Source organism: Callorhinus ursinus, unplaced genomic scaffold (assembly GCF_003265705.2).
Source record: "Callorhinus ursinus isolate GAN/ISIS: 27379988/994484 unplaced genomic scaffold, GSC_fseal_2.0 scaffold35, whole genome shotgun sequence".
NCBI classification, from domain to species: Eukaryota; Metazoa; Chordata; class Mammalia; order Carnivora; family Otariidae; genus Callorhinus; species Callorhinus ursinus.
The window spans coordinates 11,693,711-11,710,181 of NW_027397097.1; the positions used below are offsets into that span (position 1 = coordinate 11,693,711).

General features: G+C 40.2%; 1 long non-coding RNA gene across 1 annotated transcript in view; it reads right to left on the reverse strand.

Annotated features, from left to right (window-relative positions):
- LOC112806225 (uncharacterized) overlaps window positions 1–15,394 on the reverse strand; it is a 198,357-nt gene extending 182,963 nt beyond the window's left edge. Inside the window, exon 1 of the long non-coding RNA XR_012374522.1 lies at window positions 15,330–15,394. This is a non-coding gene — a long non-coding RNA (uncharacterized lncRNA). The remainder of the gene's footprint in view (window positions 1–15,329) is intronic.
- Between the last annotated feature and the right edge of the window lie 1,077 nt (window positions 15,395–16,471).

Below are 16,471 nucleotides of genomic sequence, written 5' to 3' on the forward strand. Positions count from 1 at the left end.
TCTCCCCTGCAGAGCCTCCAGACCTGCCTACAGCTTGACTTTTAGTCCCCTGAAACTGATTTCAGATTTCTGACCTCCAGAACTAAAAGAATACATTTGTGTAGTTTTACCAATGAGTAAATAGGAAACTAATACACCTCCAATTTTTAAACAGTTCCAACACAATGAAATAAAGTCCAACAAGCAAAGCAAAGCAATGGTGATAGGAGATATACTGAGGCCTTAAGAGATCATGAACTCCGTGCTATTGCTTAGGGGAACAATCAGAGAGGGAGATGAACCATGAGAGACTATGGACCCTGTGAAAAGAACTGAGGGTCTCAGAAGGGAGGGGAGTGGGGGGAAGGGGTAATAGGGTGATGGGTATTAAGGAGGGCACATGTTGTGATGTGTGCTGGGTATTATATGTAACTGATGAATCATCGAACAGTACATCAAAAACTAATGATGTACTACTATACAGTGGCTGAATATAAAAAAAAAAAAGAGAGATCATGAACTCTGGCTTCATCATGCAGATTTCTCAGAACAGAAGGAGGAATGTTCTCAACCAGCAGTCAAGTGCTAAGTCCCTGGCCCTATATTACATATTTTCAATGACAGCCTAATTGGATATAGTATTCTTGGCTGCATATGTTTCTCATTTATTGCTCTGAAGATATCATGCCAGTCCTTTCTGGCCTGCCAGGTCTCTGTGAATAGGTCTGTTCCCAATCTAATGTTTCTACCATTGTAGGTTACATATCTCTTCTCCCGAGCTGCTTTCAGGATTTTCTCTTTGTCTCTGAGACTCATAAGTTTTACTATAAGATGTCGGGATGTTGACCTATTTTTATTGATTTTCACAGGGGTTCTCTGTGCCTCCTGGAGTTTGATGCCTGTTTCCTTCCCCAAATTAGGGAAGTTCTCTGCTTTAATTTGCTCCAATATACCTTCTGCCCCTCTCTCTCTTTCTTCTTCTTCTGGGATCCCAATTATTCTAATATTGTTTTGTCTTATGGTATTGATTATCTCTCGAATTCTGCCCTCGTGATCCAGTAGTTGTTTATCTCTCTTTTTCTCAGCTTCTCTATTTTCCCTCATTTGGTCTTCAATATCACTAATTCTCTCTTCTGCCTCATTTATCCTAGCAGTTACGGCCCCCATTTTGGATTCCAGCTCATTAATAGCCTTTTTGATTTCGACTTGGTTAGATTTTAGTTCTTTTATTTCTCCAGAAAGGGTTTCTCTAATAACTTCCATGCTTTTTTCAAACACAGCTAGTATCTTTAAAATTAGCATTCTGAACTCTAGTTCTGACATCATACTAATGTCCATATTGAGTAGGTCCCTGACAGTTAGTACTGCCTCTTGTTCTTTTTGTTCAGGTGATTTTTTCTATCTTGTCATTTTGTCCAGAGAAGAGATGAATGAGAGAACAAAATACTAACAGGGTACCAACGTCCCCAGAAAATATACACTAAACAAATCAGAAAAGACCTGAAACCAGGGGAAAAGAAAGGGAAAGAAAGAAAAAAGAAAAAGGAAAAGATAAAGAAAAAGATAAAAACAAACAAAAACAAAACAAAAAAAGAGAATATGATCAAATATGATCAGACATAGATGAGTGCCACACACTAGATTTTGGGCGTATTTTGGTCTCCTAGAAGAAGTGCCTCCCAAAATTTTAAAGAAGGAAAAACTTATATATGTACAAAAATAAGGGTTAATACGATGAAGGGATGGAATATGATATGACTTTAAAGATGAAAATTATAAGAGATTTTATAAAAGGAATTGATAACATAAGAAGTTGGTTGAAAGAAGAGGATTAGAAAAAAAGGAGAGAATGTGATCAGGCAGGAGACTAGAACAAAGCCATAAACTAGAGATTTAGGGTACATTTTGATCTGTTAGAAGAAACTGTATCGCAAAATTTTAAAGAGAGAACAACTTATATATATATATATATATATACCAAAAATAAGGGTAACTACTATGAAGGAATAGAATATGAGTCTAAAAACGAAAAATAAAAAATATTTTTAAAAAAAAGGGATTGATAAGATGTTGGAAGAAAAAGGCAAAAAGAAAAATTAAAAAAAAAAGACAGTTAAAAAAATTAACTTTGAAAGACTAAAGAATCATGGTAAAAAAGCCATGAACTCTATGTGCAGTATTCCCCTAGCGCTGGAGTTCTCCCATTCTCCTTGATCTGTAAACTTGGTCTTGGCTTGCTGGCTGTTCCTGCTGATCTTCTGGGGGAGGGGCCTGTTGCCGTGGTTCCCAAATGTCTTTGCCGGAGGCTGAATTGCCCGCCCTTGTTGGTCCTGGGTAAGCAATCTGCTCGGGTTTGATCTCAGGAGCTTTTATTCCCTGCAAGCTTTCCCTACGGCTTTGGAGGACCAGAGTGAAAATGGCGGCCTCTCAATCTCCGCCCCAGAGGAGCCAAGAATTCAGGACCCCACTCCTCCGTGCGCCCCCAGAGAAAAGCAGTCACTCCCATCTACCCGGTCTCCAGCCGCGCTCCATGCTCACCCAGCCCGTGACCGAGTGTTTCTATCTCTGGCACCCCACCCCATGTGGAGTCTCCAAACCCAGCAGATCCCTGCAGTGGCTCCCACACTGCTCCTCCTGGGTGAGGAAGGGGAATCTGCCCGGATCTGCCACTTGTTGGGTCCCTGCTGGAAGAGCAGTTGCACGACTGTGCCCTGGATCACAGTTTATGGCAACCCTGAGCTGAGAGCCCACTCCTCGGCTCCGTCTCTGCAGCTGGCTTCCCTGCTCTGATACCTGGGAGCTCTGCAACACTCAGGCACCTCTGGTCTTTCTGTGACTCTGAGGGTCCTGAGACCACACTCTCCCAGTAAGGGTTCCACCCCCCCATTTAGCCACTGGAGCGACATCCCTCAGCGGAACAGAGTTCTAAAAGTGCTGATTTTGTGCTCCACGGCTCTATCAATTGCCAGAAGCGGCCAACGGAGGCCTCCTCCCCCAACATCTATCCTCCCAAATATTGCCTTGGATTCACTTCTCCGATGTCCTATCTTCCAGATAGTAGTCATTTTTCTGTTCAGAGAGTTGCTAACCTTTTCTTCGATCTCCTGTTGAGTTTGTAGGTGTTCAGAATGGTTTGATCCCTATCCAGCTGAATTCCTGGGACCAGACGAAATCCAGGTCTCCTACACCTCTGCCATCTTGCTCCGCACCACCCCCCCAGGCCCTATATTACCTAAACACAGGGGAGGATGTTCTGTAAAGCTAGCCTGTGGTATATAATTGATTTCCTTTGTTTTAGCTGGAGATTAATTTGAATTGTATACCTCAAAAGAAGAGCTCAGACTGATTTCTTTAAAAATTTAAATGTACCTCCTGTGTACCCTCCAGGTTTTTTGAGATGAATATTGCTCTTTTATCTTTTTGCAGTGAAAGGTATAGAAAATGAATATGGGATTTCATGGCTTGGGGTTAAAATATGGTTTGCATGTGCAAATATTAAAAACTAGTTAAATCTATTCACTTTTCCTCATATAGAATGTTCATCTTGTAAGTATCAGGTGCTTTATACCAACATTTAAGGCCTGCCACGATATGAAACATACTTCATTTCACTGTGCTTGTTGTTCTATTCCCTAGGCTTCTGAATAGGTGCAATTCCTCAAATCCACTCTGCAATTCTTGCTTCCATGTCTTTGAAAATACTATACTTCCTCCAGTGTATCCTACACACATTATTGACTCCTCGTTCTCTTCCACTTTACACTAAAAATTGTCTGCATACTACTGGCCAATTGAAAGAGGCAGAGAGAGAAGTCTCAGAAGGTTTCCACCTTCTCCTTGAGTGAAACACATACATTTTTGGTTTTAGAGAAAAATATACTTAATCAAGGATTATGCTATGTGGTTCAGCTAAGTACATTCATGACCCCTTCATTTGTAGAGTCTTCTGTTTTACCAATATCCTTATTTAGCCTCTTTCCTTACAAAGTTTTACTAAAATCTACATTCTGTTTTTTTTTTTTTACCAAATTTACTAACAATTTATTTTATTTCTGACTAACACAGACAACTGGTCAAGATTTTCCTACTGAATCCGTCCTTTGATCAATGTCACACCTTAAAGATTCTGCTGGTTTATATATGTATTTCAAAACTCTTTACATTCCTTTAACAAAAATCCAAACTCATTACTTTCCATTACCATATGTTCTTTATTTTTTTTCCATTCTACTCAAAGCTTTTTTTTATTAAGTTATGTTAATCACCATACATTACATCATTAGTTGTGATGTAGTTTTCCATGACTCATTGTTTGCATATAACACCCAGTGCTCCATTCAGTACGTACCCACTTTAATACCCATCACCAGGCTAACCCATTCCCCCAACCCCCTCCCCTCTAGAACTGTCAATTTGTTTCTCAGAGACCATACTCTCTCATGGTTCATCTGCCCCTCCAATTCCACCCCCTTCATATTTCCCTTCCTGCTACCTTCTTTTTTTTTTTTTTAACATACAATGTATTATTTGTTTCAGAGGTAGGATCTGTGATTCAACAGTCTTACACAATTCACATTGCTCACCATAGCACATACCCTCCCCAGTGTCTATCATCCAGCCACCCCATCCCTCCCACCCCACCCCCACTCCAGCAACCCTCAGTTTGTTTCCTGAGATTAAGAATTCCTCATATCAGTGAGATAATGATACATGTCTTTCTGTGATTGATTTATTTCCCTCAGCATAATACCCTCCAGTTCCATCCGCAGCATCGCAAATGGCAAGATTTCATTCCTTTTCATGGCTACATAATATTCCATTGTATGTATATAACACTTCTTCTTTATCCATTCATCTGTTGATGGACATCTTGGATCATTCCACAGTTTGGCTATAGTGGACATTGCTGATATAAACATTGGGGTGCACACACCCCTTCGGATCCCAACATTTGTATCTTTGGGGTAAATACCCAGAAGTGCAATTGCTAGGTCGTACTCTATTTTCAACTTTTTGAGGAATGTCCACACTGTTTTCCAGAGCGGTTGCACCAGCTTGCATTCCCACCAACAGTGTAGGAGGGTTCCCCTTTCTCTGCATCCCTGCCAACATCTGTCATTTCCCGACTTGTTAATTTTAGCCATTCCAACTGGTGCGAGGTGATATCTCATTGAGGTTTTGATTTGGATTCCCCTGATGCCGAGCGATGTTGAGCACCTTTTCATGTGTCTGTTGGCCATTTGGATGTCTTCTTTGGAAAATCGTCTATTCATGTCTTCTGCCTATTTCTTGATGGGATCATTTGTTCTTTCGGTGTTGAGTTTAAGAAGTTCTTTATAGATTTTGGATACTAGCCCTTTATCTGATATGTCAATTGCAAATATCTTCTCCCATTCTGTCAGTTGTCTTTTGGTTTTTTTGACTGTTTCTTTTGCTGTGCAAAGGCTTTTTATCTTGATGAAGTCCCAATAGTTCATTTTTGCCATTGCTTCCCTTGCCTTTAGCGATGTTTCTAGGAAGAAGTTACTGCGGCTAAGGTTGATGGGGTTGCTGCCTCTGTTCTCCTTTAGGATTTTGATGGACTCCTATCTCACAATTAGGTCTTTCAACCATTTGGAGTCTCTTTTTGTGTGTGGCATAAGAAAATGGTCCAGTTTCATTCTTCTGCATCTGGCTGTCCAATTTTCCCAGCACTATTTGTTGAAGAGACTGTCTTTTTTCCATTGGACATTCTTTCCTGCTTTGTCAAAGATGAGTTGACCATAGAGTTGAAGGCCCATTTCTGGGTTCTCTATTCTGTTCCAATGATCTATGTGTCTGTTTTTGTGCCAGTACCACACTGTCTTGATGATGACAGCTTTGTAATAGAGCTGGAAGTCTGGAATTGTGATGCCGCCAGCTTTGCTTTTCTCTCTCAACATTCCTCTGGCTGTTTGGGGTCTTTTCTGGTTCCATACAAATTTTAGGATTATTTATTCCATTTCTTTGAAAAAAGTAGATGGTATTTTCATAGGGATTGCATTGAATGTGTAGATTGCTCTAGGTAGCGTTGACACCTTCACAATATTTGTTCTTCCAATCCATGAGCGTGGAAAGTTTTTCCATTTCTTTGTGTCTTCCTCAATTCCTTTCATGAGTATTTTATAGTTTTCTGAGTACAAATTCTTTGGCTCTTTGGTTAGATTTATTCCTAGGTATCTTATGATTTTGGGTGCATTTGTAAATGGGATTAACTCCTTAATTTTTCTTTCTTCTGTCTTGTTGTTGGTGTATAGGAATGCCACTGATTTCTGTGCATTCACTCTATATCCTGCCACTTTACTGAATTCCTGTATGAGTTCTAGCAGTTTTGGGGTGGAGTCTTTTGGGTTTTCCACATAAAGTATCATATCATCTGCAAAGAGTGAGAGTTTGACTTCTTCTTTGCTAATTCGGATGCCTTTTATTTCTTTCGGTTGTCTGATTGCTGTGGCTAGGACTTCTAATACTACGTTCAATAACAGTGGTGACAATGGACATCCCTGCCATGTTCCTGACCTTAGGGGGAAAGCTCTGTTTTTCCCCATTGAAAATGGTATTTGTTGCGTGTTTTTCATTGATGGCTTTTATGATATTGAGGTACGTACCCTTTATCCCTATCCTCTGAAGAGCTTTGATCAAGAAAGGATGCTGTCCTTTGTCAAATGCTTTTTCTGCATCTATTGAGAAGATCATATGGTTCTTCTTCTTGCTTTTATTAATGTATTGTATCACATTGATTGATTTGCTGATGTTGAACTAAACTTGCAGCCCAGGGATAAATCCCACTTGGTCGTGGTGAATAATTTTTGAATGTACTGTTGGATCCTATTGCTTAGTATTTTGGTGAGAATTGTTGCATGTTCATCAAGGATATTGGTCTGTAATTCTCTTTTTTGATGGGGTCTTTGTCTGGCTTTGAGATCAAGGTAATGATGGCCTCCTAAAATGAGTTTGGAAGTTATCCTTCCATTTCTATTTTTTGAAATAGTTTCAGAAGCATAGGTATTAATTCTTCTTGAAATGTTTGGTCGAATTCCCCTGGGAAGCCATCTAGCCCTGGGCTTTTGTTTGTTGGGAGATTTTTGAAGACTGCTTCAATTTCCTGAGTGGTTACAGGTCTGTTCAGGTTTCTATTTCTTCCTTGTTCAGTTTTGGTAGTTGATACATCCCTAGGAATGAATCCATTTCTTACAGATTATCTAATTTGCTGGCATATAATTGTTCATAATATGTTCTTATAACTGTTTGTAATTCTTTGGTGTTGGATGTGATCCCTCTTCTTTCATCATGATTTTCTTTATTGGGGTCCTTTCACTTTTTTTTTTTTTTGATAAGTCTGGCCAGGGGTTTATCAATCTTGTTAATTCTTTCAAAGAACCAGCTCCTAGTTTCGTTGATCTGTTCTACTGTTCTTTTGGTTTCTAGTTCATTGATTTCTGCTCTGATCTTTATTATTTCTCTTCTCCTGCTGGGTTTAGGCTTTATTTGCTGTTCTTTCTTTAGATCCTTTAGGTGTAGGGGAGGTTGTGTATTTGAGACCTTTCTCGTTTCTTGAGAAAGTCTTGTATTGCTATATACTTTCCTCTTAGGACTGCCTTTGCTGTATCCCAAAGATTATGAACAGTTGTGTTTTCATTTTCATTGGTTGCCATGAATGTTTTTAATTCTTCTTTAATTTCCTGGTTGACCCATTCATTCTTTAGTACGATGCTCTTTAGCTTCCATGTATTTTAATTCTTTCCAACTTTCCTCTTGTGATTGAGTTCTAGTTTCAAAACACAGTGATTCGAAAATATGCAGGGAATGATCCCAATCTTTTGGTACCAGTTGAGACCTGATTGGTGACCTAGGATGTGATCTATTCTGGAGAATGTTCCATGGGCACTAGAGAAGAATGTATATTCTGTTGCTTTGGGATGGAATATTCTAAATATATGTGCGAAGTCTCTTTGGTCCAATGTGTCATTTAAAGTCTTTATTTCCTTGTTGATCTTTTGCTTAGATGATCTGTCCATTTGAGTCAGGGGGGTGTTAAAGTCCCCCACTATTATTGCATTTTTGTGGATGTGTTTATTTGCTTTTGTTATTTGTTGCCTTATATAATTGGCTGCTCCCATGTTCGGGGCATAGATATTTACAATTGTTAGATCTTCTTGTTGGATAGACCCTTTAAGTAGGATATAGTGTCCTTCCTCATCTCTTATTACAGTCTTTGGTTTAAAATCTAATTTGTCTGATGTAAGGATTGCCATCCAGCTTTCTGTTGGTGTCCATTAGCATGGTAAATGGTCTTCCACCTCCTCACTTCCAATCTGGGGGTGACTTTGGGTCTGAAGTGAGTCTCTTGCAGACAGCATATTGATGGGTGTTGTTTTTTATCCAATCTGATGGCCTGTGTCTTTTCATTGGGGCATTTAGCCCATTTATATTCAGGGTAACTATTGAAAGGTATGAATTTAGTGCCTTTGTATTGCCTGTAAGGTGACTGTTACTGTATATTGTCTGTGTTCCTTTCTGATCTATGTTACCTTTAGGCTCTCTCTTTGCTTAGAGGACCCCTTTCAATATTTCTTGGAGGGCTGGTTTCGTGTTTGCAAATTCCTTTGGTTTTTGTTTGTCCTGGAAGCTTTTTATCTCTCCTTCTATTTTCAATGACAGCCTAGCTGGATATAGTATTCTTGGCTGCGTATTTTTCTCATTTAGTGCTCTGAAGATATCGTGCCAGTCCCTTCTGGCCTGCCAGGTCTCTGTGGATTGGTCTGTCGCCAATCTAATGTTTCTACCATTGTAGTTTACAGACCTCTTGTCTTGAGCTGCTTTCAGGATTTTCTCTTTGTCTCTGTGACTCATAAGTTTTACTATTAGGTGTCGGGGTGTTGACCTACTTTTATTGATTTTGAGAGGGGTTCTCTGTGCCTCCTGGATTTTGATGCCTGTTTCTTTCCCCAAATTAAGGATGTTCTCTGCTATAATTTGCTCCAATATACCTTCTGCCCCTCTCTCTCTTTCTTCTTCTTCTGGGATCCCAATTATTCTAATGTTGTTTCGTCTTATGGTATCGCTTATCTCTTGAATTCTGCCCTCGTTATCCAGTAGTTGTTTATCCCTCTTTTTCTCAGCTTCTTTATTTTCCATCATTTGGTCTTCTATATCACTAATTTTCTCTTCTACCTCATTTATCCTAGCGTTAGGGCCCCCATTTTTTATTGCACCTCATTAATAGCCTTTTTGATTTCGACTTGGTTAGATTTTAGTTCTTTTATTTCTCCAGCAAGGGTTTCTCTAATATCTTCCATGCTTTTCTTAATCCCAGCTAGGATCTTTAAAAATCATCATTCTGAACTCTAGTTCCAACATCTTACTAATGTCCGTATTGATCAGGTCCCTGGCAGTTGGTACTGCCGCTTGTTCTTTTTTTTTGAGGTGATTTTTTCTGTCTTGTCATTTGTCCAGAGGAGAATAGACGAATGAGAGAACAAAATGCTAACAGGGTATCAATGACCCCAGAAAAATATACACTAAGAAAATCAGAAGAGACCTGAAACTGAGGGGAAGGAAAGGGAAAGAAAGAAAAAAAGAGAAAGATAAAGATAAACAAACAAACAAAAACAGAATATGATCAAATATGAACAGGCTGGTGCACATATCAGTGCCACACACTAGATTTGGGGCCTATTTTGGTTGTTAGAAGAAAGTGCCTCCCAAAATTTTAAAGAAAGAAAAGCTTATGTATGTACAAAAATAAGGGTAAATATGATGAAGGGATGGAATATGACTGTAAAGATGAAAATTATAAAAGATTTTATACAAGGAATTGATAAGATAAGAAGTTGGTTGAAAAAGAAAGAAGAGGATTTAAAAAAAAAATAAAAAGGAGAGAATATGATCAGGCAGGAGACTAGAACAAAGCCATACACTAGAGATTTAGGGTATATTTTGGTCTGTTAGAAGAAACTGTATCGCAAAATTTTAAAGAGAGAACTACTTCTATATGTATAGATATATATATACACAACAAAAATAAGGCTATCTACTACAAAGGGATAGTATATGACTCTAAAAATGAAAAATAAAAAATGTTTTTTAAAAAAGGGATTGATGAGATGTTGTTGAAAAAGGGAAAAAGAATAAAAAAAAGAAAGAAAAGAAAATTTAAAAAATTAACTTTGAAAGACTAAAGTATCATGGATAAAAAGCCATGAATTCTATGTGCAGTATTCCCCTAGCACTGGAATTCTGCCATTCTCATTGATAGGTAAACTTGGTCCTGGCTGGCTGTTCTTGCTGAATTTCTGAGGGAGGGGCCTGTTGCCATGGTTCCCAAATGTCTTTGCCAGAAGTGGAATTGCCCCGCCCTTGCCGGTCAGGGCTAAGTAATCTGCTGGGGATTGCTCTCGGGAGATTTTGTTCCCTGCAAACATTCTGTATAGCTTTGGAGGATGAGAGTGAAAATGGTGGCCTCCCAATCTCCACCCCAGAGGAGTCAAGAACCCGGGGCCCCAGTCCTCAGTGAGCCCCCAGATAAAAAGCAGTCAATCACTCCCATCTCCCTGGTCTCCAGCCACAATCTGTGCTCACCCAGCCTGTGACCAAGCATTTCTATCTCTGGCACATGACCATGTATGGAGTCTCCAAACCCAGCAGATCCCTGTGGTGCGCTCCCGCGCTGCTCCTCTGGGGGGAGGAAGGGGAGTCTCCCCAGATCTGCCGCTTTTTGTCTCCCTGCTGGAAGAGCAGTGGCCCAACTGTGCCACGGATCACGGTTTATGGCAACCCTGAGGTGAGAGCCCGCTCCTTGGCTCCGTCTCTGCAGATGGCTTCCCTGCTCCGATACCTGGGAGCTCTGCCACACTCAGGTACCCCCGGTCTTTCTGTGACCCCAAGGGCCCTGAGACCACATGGTCCCAGCGAGGGTTCCACCCCAGCTTAGCCACTGGAGCGATGTCCCTCAACGGAGCTGACTTCTAAAAGTTCCAATTTTGTGCTCTGCTGCTCTATCACTTGCCAGATAGCAGTCGACAGAGGCCCCCTCCCCTGCTATCTTTCCCCCAAATATCGCCTCAGATTTACTTCTCCGCACATCCTATGTATGTGGAAACAACCACTTTCTTTTCTCTTCAGAGTTGTTGCTATTCTTTTCTTCGATCTCCTGTTGAGTTCATATGTTGTCAGAATGGTTTGATCCCCTCTAGCTGAATTCCTGCGACCAGATGAAATTTAGGTCTCCTACTCCTCCGCCATCCTGCTCCTCTACTCAAAGCTTTCCATAACCATATGTTTTGATTAGACATCCTCTCATTTCTCAATTTCTCATCATTTGTAATGGGTAACCTAATTATTGGTCTAAACTCCAGCTTATTGCTCACAGAATTAAGGTTGTTCCATACATAGCATTTTATGCACAATACTGAAAAACTCTTATTTAGCCCATCTTGTGTTACCTTTCATGAATTCATGGATCATTCAAAATGAAATTTAACTCTACTGACTATAATCATTGTTTCTTACTCTCAGATTATTTGGCCACTAGAAGTCCTCTTTTCTGGCTGTTTTTCCAAAAACAAGATGACTCAGATTCATCTTAAAATTTGCTCCTCCAGGAGGTGAAATTAACTCCTGACATATAGTTCTTTTTTTGTAGAAAAATGATACTAATAGCCAAAATTCATGGGCCAGAGATGCTCATGACATCGCTCCACCATTGTACCATTTCTGGCAGGTACCTGAAATAACACAGGAGAGCGTGCTCTAACCTTAGTGACAAAGTAGAGATTTCTTTAAAAAGGGAGGGAATTAAGTTCATGTTGTTTCAAACTGATCAGTGTTTTTACTTTATTCCAAAGTAAGAATATGTAAAATCCATTTTATTATTTTAGAAGCCTCCAGTTTTGTCCACTAATATAGGTGTTCAGTCCTATAAAGTTGTAGTGATGGTTTCATGGGTGTACACATATCTCCAAATTCATCAAGTTGTATTACATTAAATCATAACTTAATAAAGTGTATATTTTAAAGTTAAAAACTTTCTGGGATGATGGAAAACGTCTATTTTATAGAAGACTGTCATGCAAGACAGTAGCGACTAACCACATGTGGCTATTGAGCATAAGAAATGTGACTACTCTAAATGAATTTTTTATTTTATGTAATTTTAATTAATTCCACTTTAATTAGCTACTTATGATTAGTATATACTACCCTGAACAACACATCTGTGGAGATAATCAAATAAAATTATGTGATTAACAATTCCCTTTCTTCTATTTCTTCCTTCTTGGCTCCCAGCCTACTCCAGAGTGTATAGGTACAATTTTGCCTGAGCACAGACCCAACTACCTAAAAACAGAAAATTCCAACTCTAATATTGCCCTGTCCCAGAAAAATACCAGGTGATCTAAACACATAGATCATCTAGCACCTCAAGTAATGCTGCCATGCACTTAGTAAAGAATAATAAACACTGCATTTTGAGATTTAATCTAAATTTCTCCTCTAGCACCTTTTTATATGAAATATATTAGTCTAATACATTTTGTTATGCATTCTATTACATTACATACAACATCGCCATCCACTCCCTTAGTACAGTCCTTTTTAACACCAATTCCCAGTATTTAGAGGCATTGAGAACCACAATATTTATATCCACAACAATAATTGCAAAATACTTTTCTTAGTGGAGTGTAAATTTTCAACAAAATTATAAAACAAGGAGAATTTCAAAAATGCCAACAGTTTAGAGGTGGTGGTAAGTTAAGAAAGATTCTGACAACATTATTTCCCAAAAGATGCTTTTTTAAAAAGCTGCTTTTAAGTTAAGACTTTTAAGTGTTAATATTTTGTTATAAAATGTATCCATTTGAAGTGCCTCTCCTTGCAGGCAACAAGATTTGCAGTTCTCGCTTGTACAAACAGTGGCAACTACTTGGATTAAATATTATTGTTTAGTGGTTCCATCACTGACTTAAGTGGAAACACAGCATTTTCCCTGATGTTAAACATCATAGCACTTTATGAAATATATGTATAGTGACTGTGGTCTGACTAGGTGGTTGCCTGTGTGAGAAATAAAAAAGTGATAGATTCAATATTTTCAAAAAGGCCCATGTAGTTCCCTGCATTACTGAATTGGAGATGATCTTAAGACAATTTACTGACAATATTATCATATATTAATCTTTATTTGATATCACAATATTTTATGTTTCAAGCACACTTTCTTTAATAGTTTATTCATTTCTTTTAGTTAAAGAGATTAAGTGTGTGTGTTGGGGGAGAGGAGCAGAGGGAGGGGGAGAGAGAATCTCCAGCAGACTCCCCGGTGAGCATGGCGCCCAAATCAGGACTTGATCTCAAGACCCTGAGGTCATGACCTGAGCTGAAATCAAGAGTTAAACACAACCAGCTGAGCCACCCAGGAGCCCCTTAAGCACACATTTTTATTGTGAATGACAAATTTGCTGAATTGGTGCTAATAGAGATTAGGAGCGGGTAGCCAAGAAGTCAATACATCTGGAACAGTAATTATCAGAGTTTCTCTCTAAACCTAAATTTTGAAATGTAAAAATTAATCTTTTGAGTCACTTTATTCATTTTTTTTGTTTGTTTAAGTGATCTCCATGCCCAGCCTGGGACTCAAACTCACAACCCTGAGATCAAGAGTGACATGCTCCACCGACCAAGCCAGCCAGGTGTCCCTCTTTTGAGCCATTTTAGAGTTTAATAGTAAGTGAGACTGTGGTGCTGTCTGCCCTTCAGCTTCTAACTTCTTCCTCAGCTCTGACCTCCTCCACGAGGACCCTGTAGTCCTGAGTGTCAGAAGCAACCTCAACTTTATGGTTTCTTAATTAATTTTCCTGCTCTCGTGGACACTGCCTGGGACACTGCCCCCGTTGATTTTTTTTATCCTGGGTTGATGACTGCACCCTTTGGAAAAGGTCTAGGACAGGTGGGACAGGGTACATACTTCCTAGCCAGCCGAGCTTCCACACAGCTTGTAGTCACTCTTCCCTAAAAGGGATATTCCTCTCTCAATTGATCTTCCTAGGTTTTCTCTTCAATGCAGCACAAGATCCTCTTAAAACTAGTTAGGTGGCTCTTAGGCTGACAAAGAAGCCATGAGCAGTGTAATCATCCCTAGCCTTCTTGACTTAACAGTAATTTTTTAATCATTTTAGTTTATCTATCTTATCCAAAACTTCCAGAAAGGTCGTACTACCCTGCCACCACCCATCCCTACCTCTATCCAGGTAATGGAGATCTCTCCACTCCCTCAAAAATAATTTCAAATATATTAACTGAATTAGCTCCTTGCAGCTTTCTTTATGGACATGAAAAGCCACATGCATTTCCAAAACCAAATCTGTATTAAACAAAATATATATGGCTAGAGAGAAAGTATTCCTGTAAGAAGTCCACATGGGTTCATTTCTAAAGTATCTGCATTCAATTCATTTGCTTCTGTGGCAGCTCAGATTATTTGAGCTGGTCTAACAGGGTCCCCGCAGTGATCAACGCATACCCTACTCAAACACCAAGTCATTTACTCTAGGTTCTAATTATAGATCCATATCCAAATGATTTCAGCCTTGCAGGACCAAAGTAAGGGAGAAAGGAATCTATAAATAACAGGCTACGAAAATCAATGATTTCTCAAAAAATTATACAGGAGTAATATTCCAGAATTGTTTAGTGGTTTGTACTGTATTTCCAAGTCCATTCCACGTACCAGCCTCAATGGGGAGCACAGGCAAAACACATAAAGATATATTTCACCTAACTTATTGATTTTCCAATACCAACCAGGAGAAATAACAATAAGGCACTATTCACAGAAGCCCTCCAGTGGTCAAACAAAATGTACCCTTTCATTATATAATTCAAATTTTTCCTTGTCAATAGTTCACAGCAAGTCTCTCCTAAATCTGCCTCAGGCTTTTCCCAAAGGAGAGCTATCTTGAGTATATATTATCCCACTCTCTTGTATTCTTCATTTGCTCCTCGTTCGTTTCCTTATAATATTATTATTATAAGTTGGAGGACTCAGGGCAAGGGCAATCAGGAATGGTGTATAGCAATTTGGGGATTGTGCAATTCCTAACTCTAGTTGGTGCAACTGTAATTTTCTTCCCTTTATTCATACAGCTTAAAAAATGTAAGACATCCTGAGGGGCGGGAGCAAGATGGCAGAGGAGTAGGAGACCTGGATTTCATCTGGTCTCAGGAATTCAGCTGAATAGGGATCAAACCATTCTGAACACCTACGAACTCAACAGGAGATCGAAGAGGAGAGTAGCAACAACTTTCTGAACAGAGAAGCGACCACTTACTGGAAGGTAGGACGTGCGGAGAAGTGAATCCGAGGCGATATTCGGGAGGATAGACGGCGGGGGAGGGGGCCTCCGTCGGCCGCTTCTGGCAAGTGATAGAGCCGCAGAGCACAAAATCGGACCTTTTAGAAGTCGGCTCTGCTGAGGGACGTCGCTCCAGTGGCTAAGCGGGGGGTGGAACCCTCGCGGGACAGTGTGGTCTCAGGACCCTCGGGGTCACAGAAAGACTGGGGGTGCCTGAGTGCGGCAGAGCTCCCTGGTATTGGAGCGGGGAAGCCGGCTGCAGAGGCGGAGCCGAGGCGCGGGCTATCAACTTGGGGTTGCCATACACTGTGATCCGCGGCCCAGTCGGGCAACTGCTCCTCCAGCAGGGACCCAACAAGCGACAGATCTGGAGACTCCCCTTCCTCCCCCAGGAGGAGTGGCATGGGAGGGCACCACAGGAATCTGCTGGGTTTGGAGACTCCAAACAGCATCGGGTCCCAGAGATAGAAATGCTCAGTCACAGGCCGGGTGAGCACGGAGTGTGGCCGGAGACCCGGGAGAAGGGAGTGACTGCTTTTCTCTGGGGGCGCACTGAGGAGTGGGGCCCCGAGTTCTCAGCTCCTCTGGGTGGAGATTGGGAGGCCACCATTTTCACTCTGGTCCTCCAAAGTTGTACTGAGAGCTTGCAGGGAAGAAATCTCCTGAGATCAAACCCGAGCAGATTGCTTAGCCAGGACCGACAAGGGCGGGGCAATTCTGCCTCCAGCAAAGACATTTGGGAACCATGGCAACAGGCCCCTCCCCCAGAAGATCAGCAGGAACAGCCAGCAAGCCAAGACCAAGTTTACAGATCAAGGAGAACGGGAGAACTCCAGCGCTAGGGGAATACTGCACATAGAATTCATGGCTTTTTTACCATGATTCATTAGTTTTTCAAAGTTAATTTTTTTAACTGTTTTTTTTTTGAATTTTTCATTTTCCCTTTTTCAACCAACATCTTATCAATCCCTTTTTTTAAAAAAAACATTTTTTTATTTTTCATTTTTAGAGTCATATTTTATCCATTCATAGTAGTTACCCTAATTTTTGGCATATATATATAAGTTGTTCTCTCTTTAAAATTCTGCGATACAGTTTCTTCTAACAGATCAAAATAT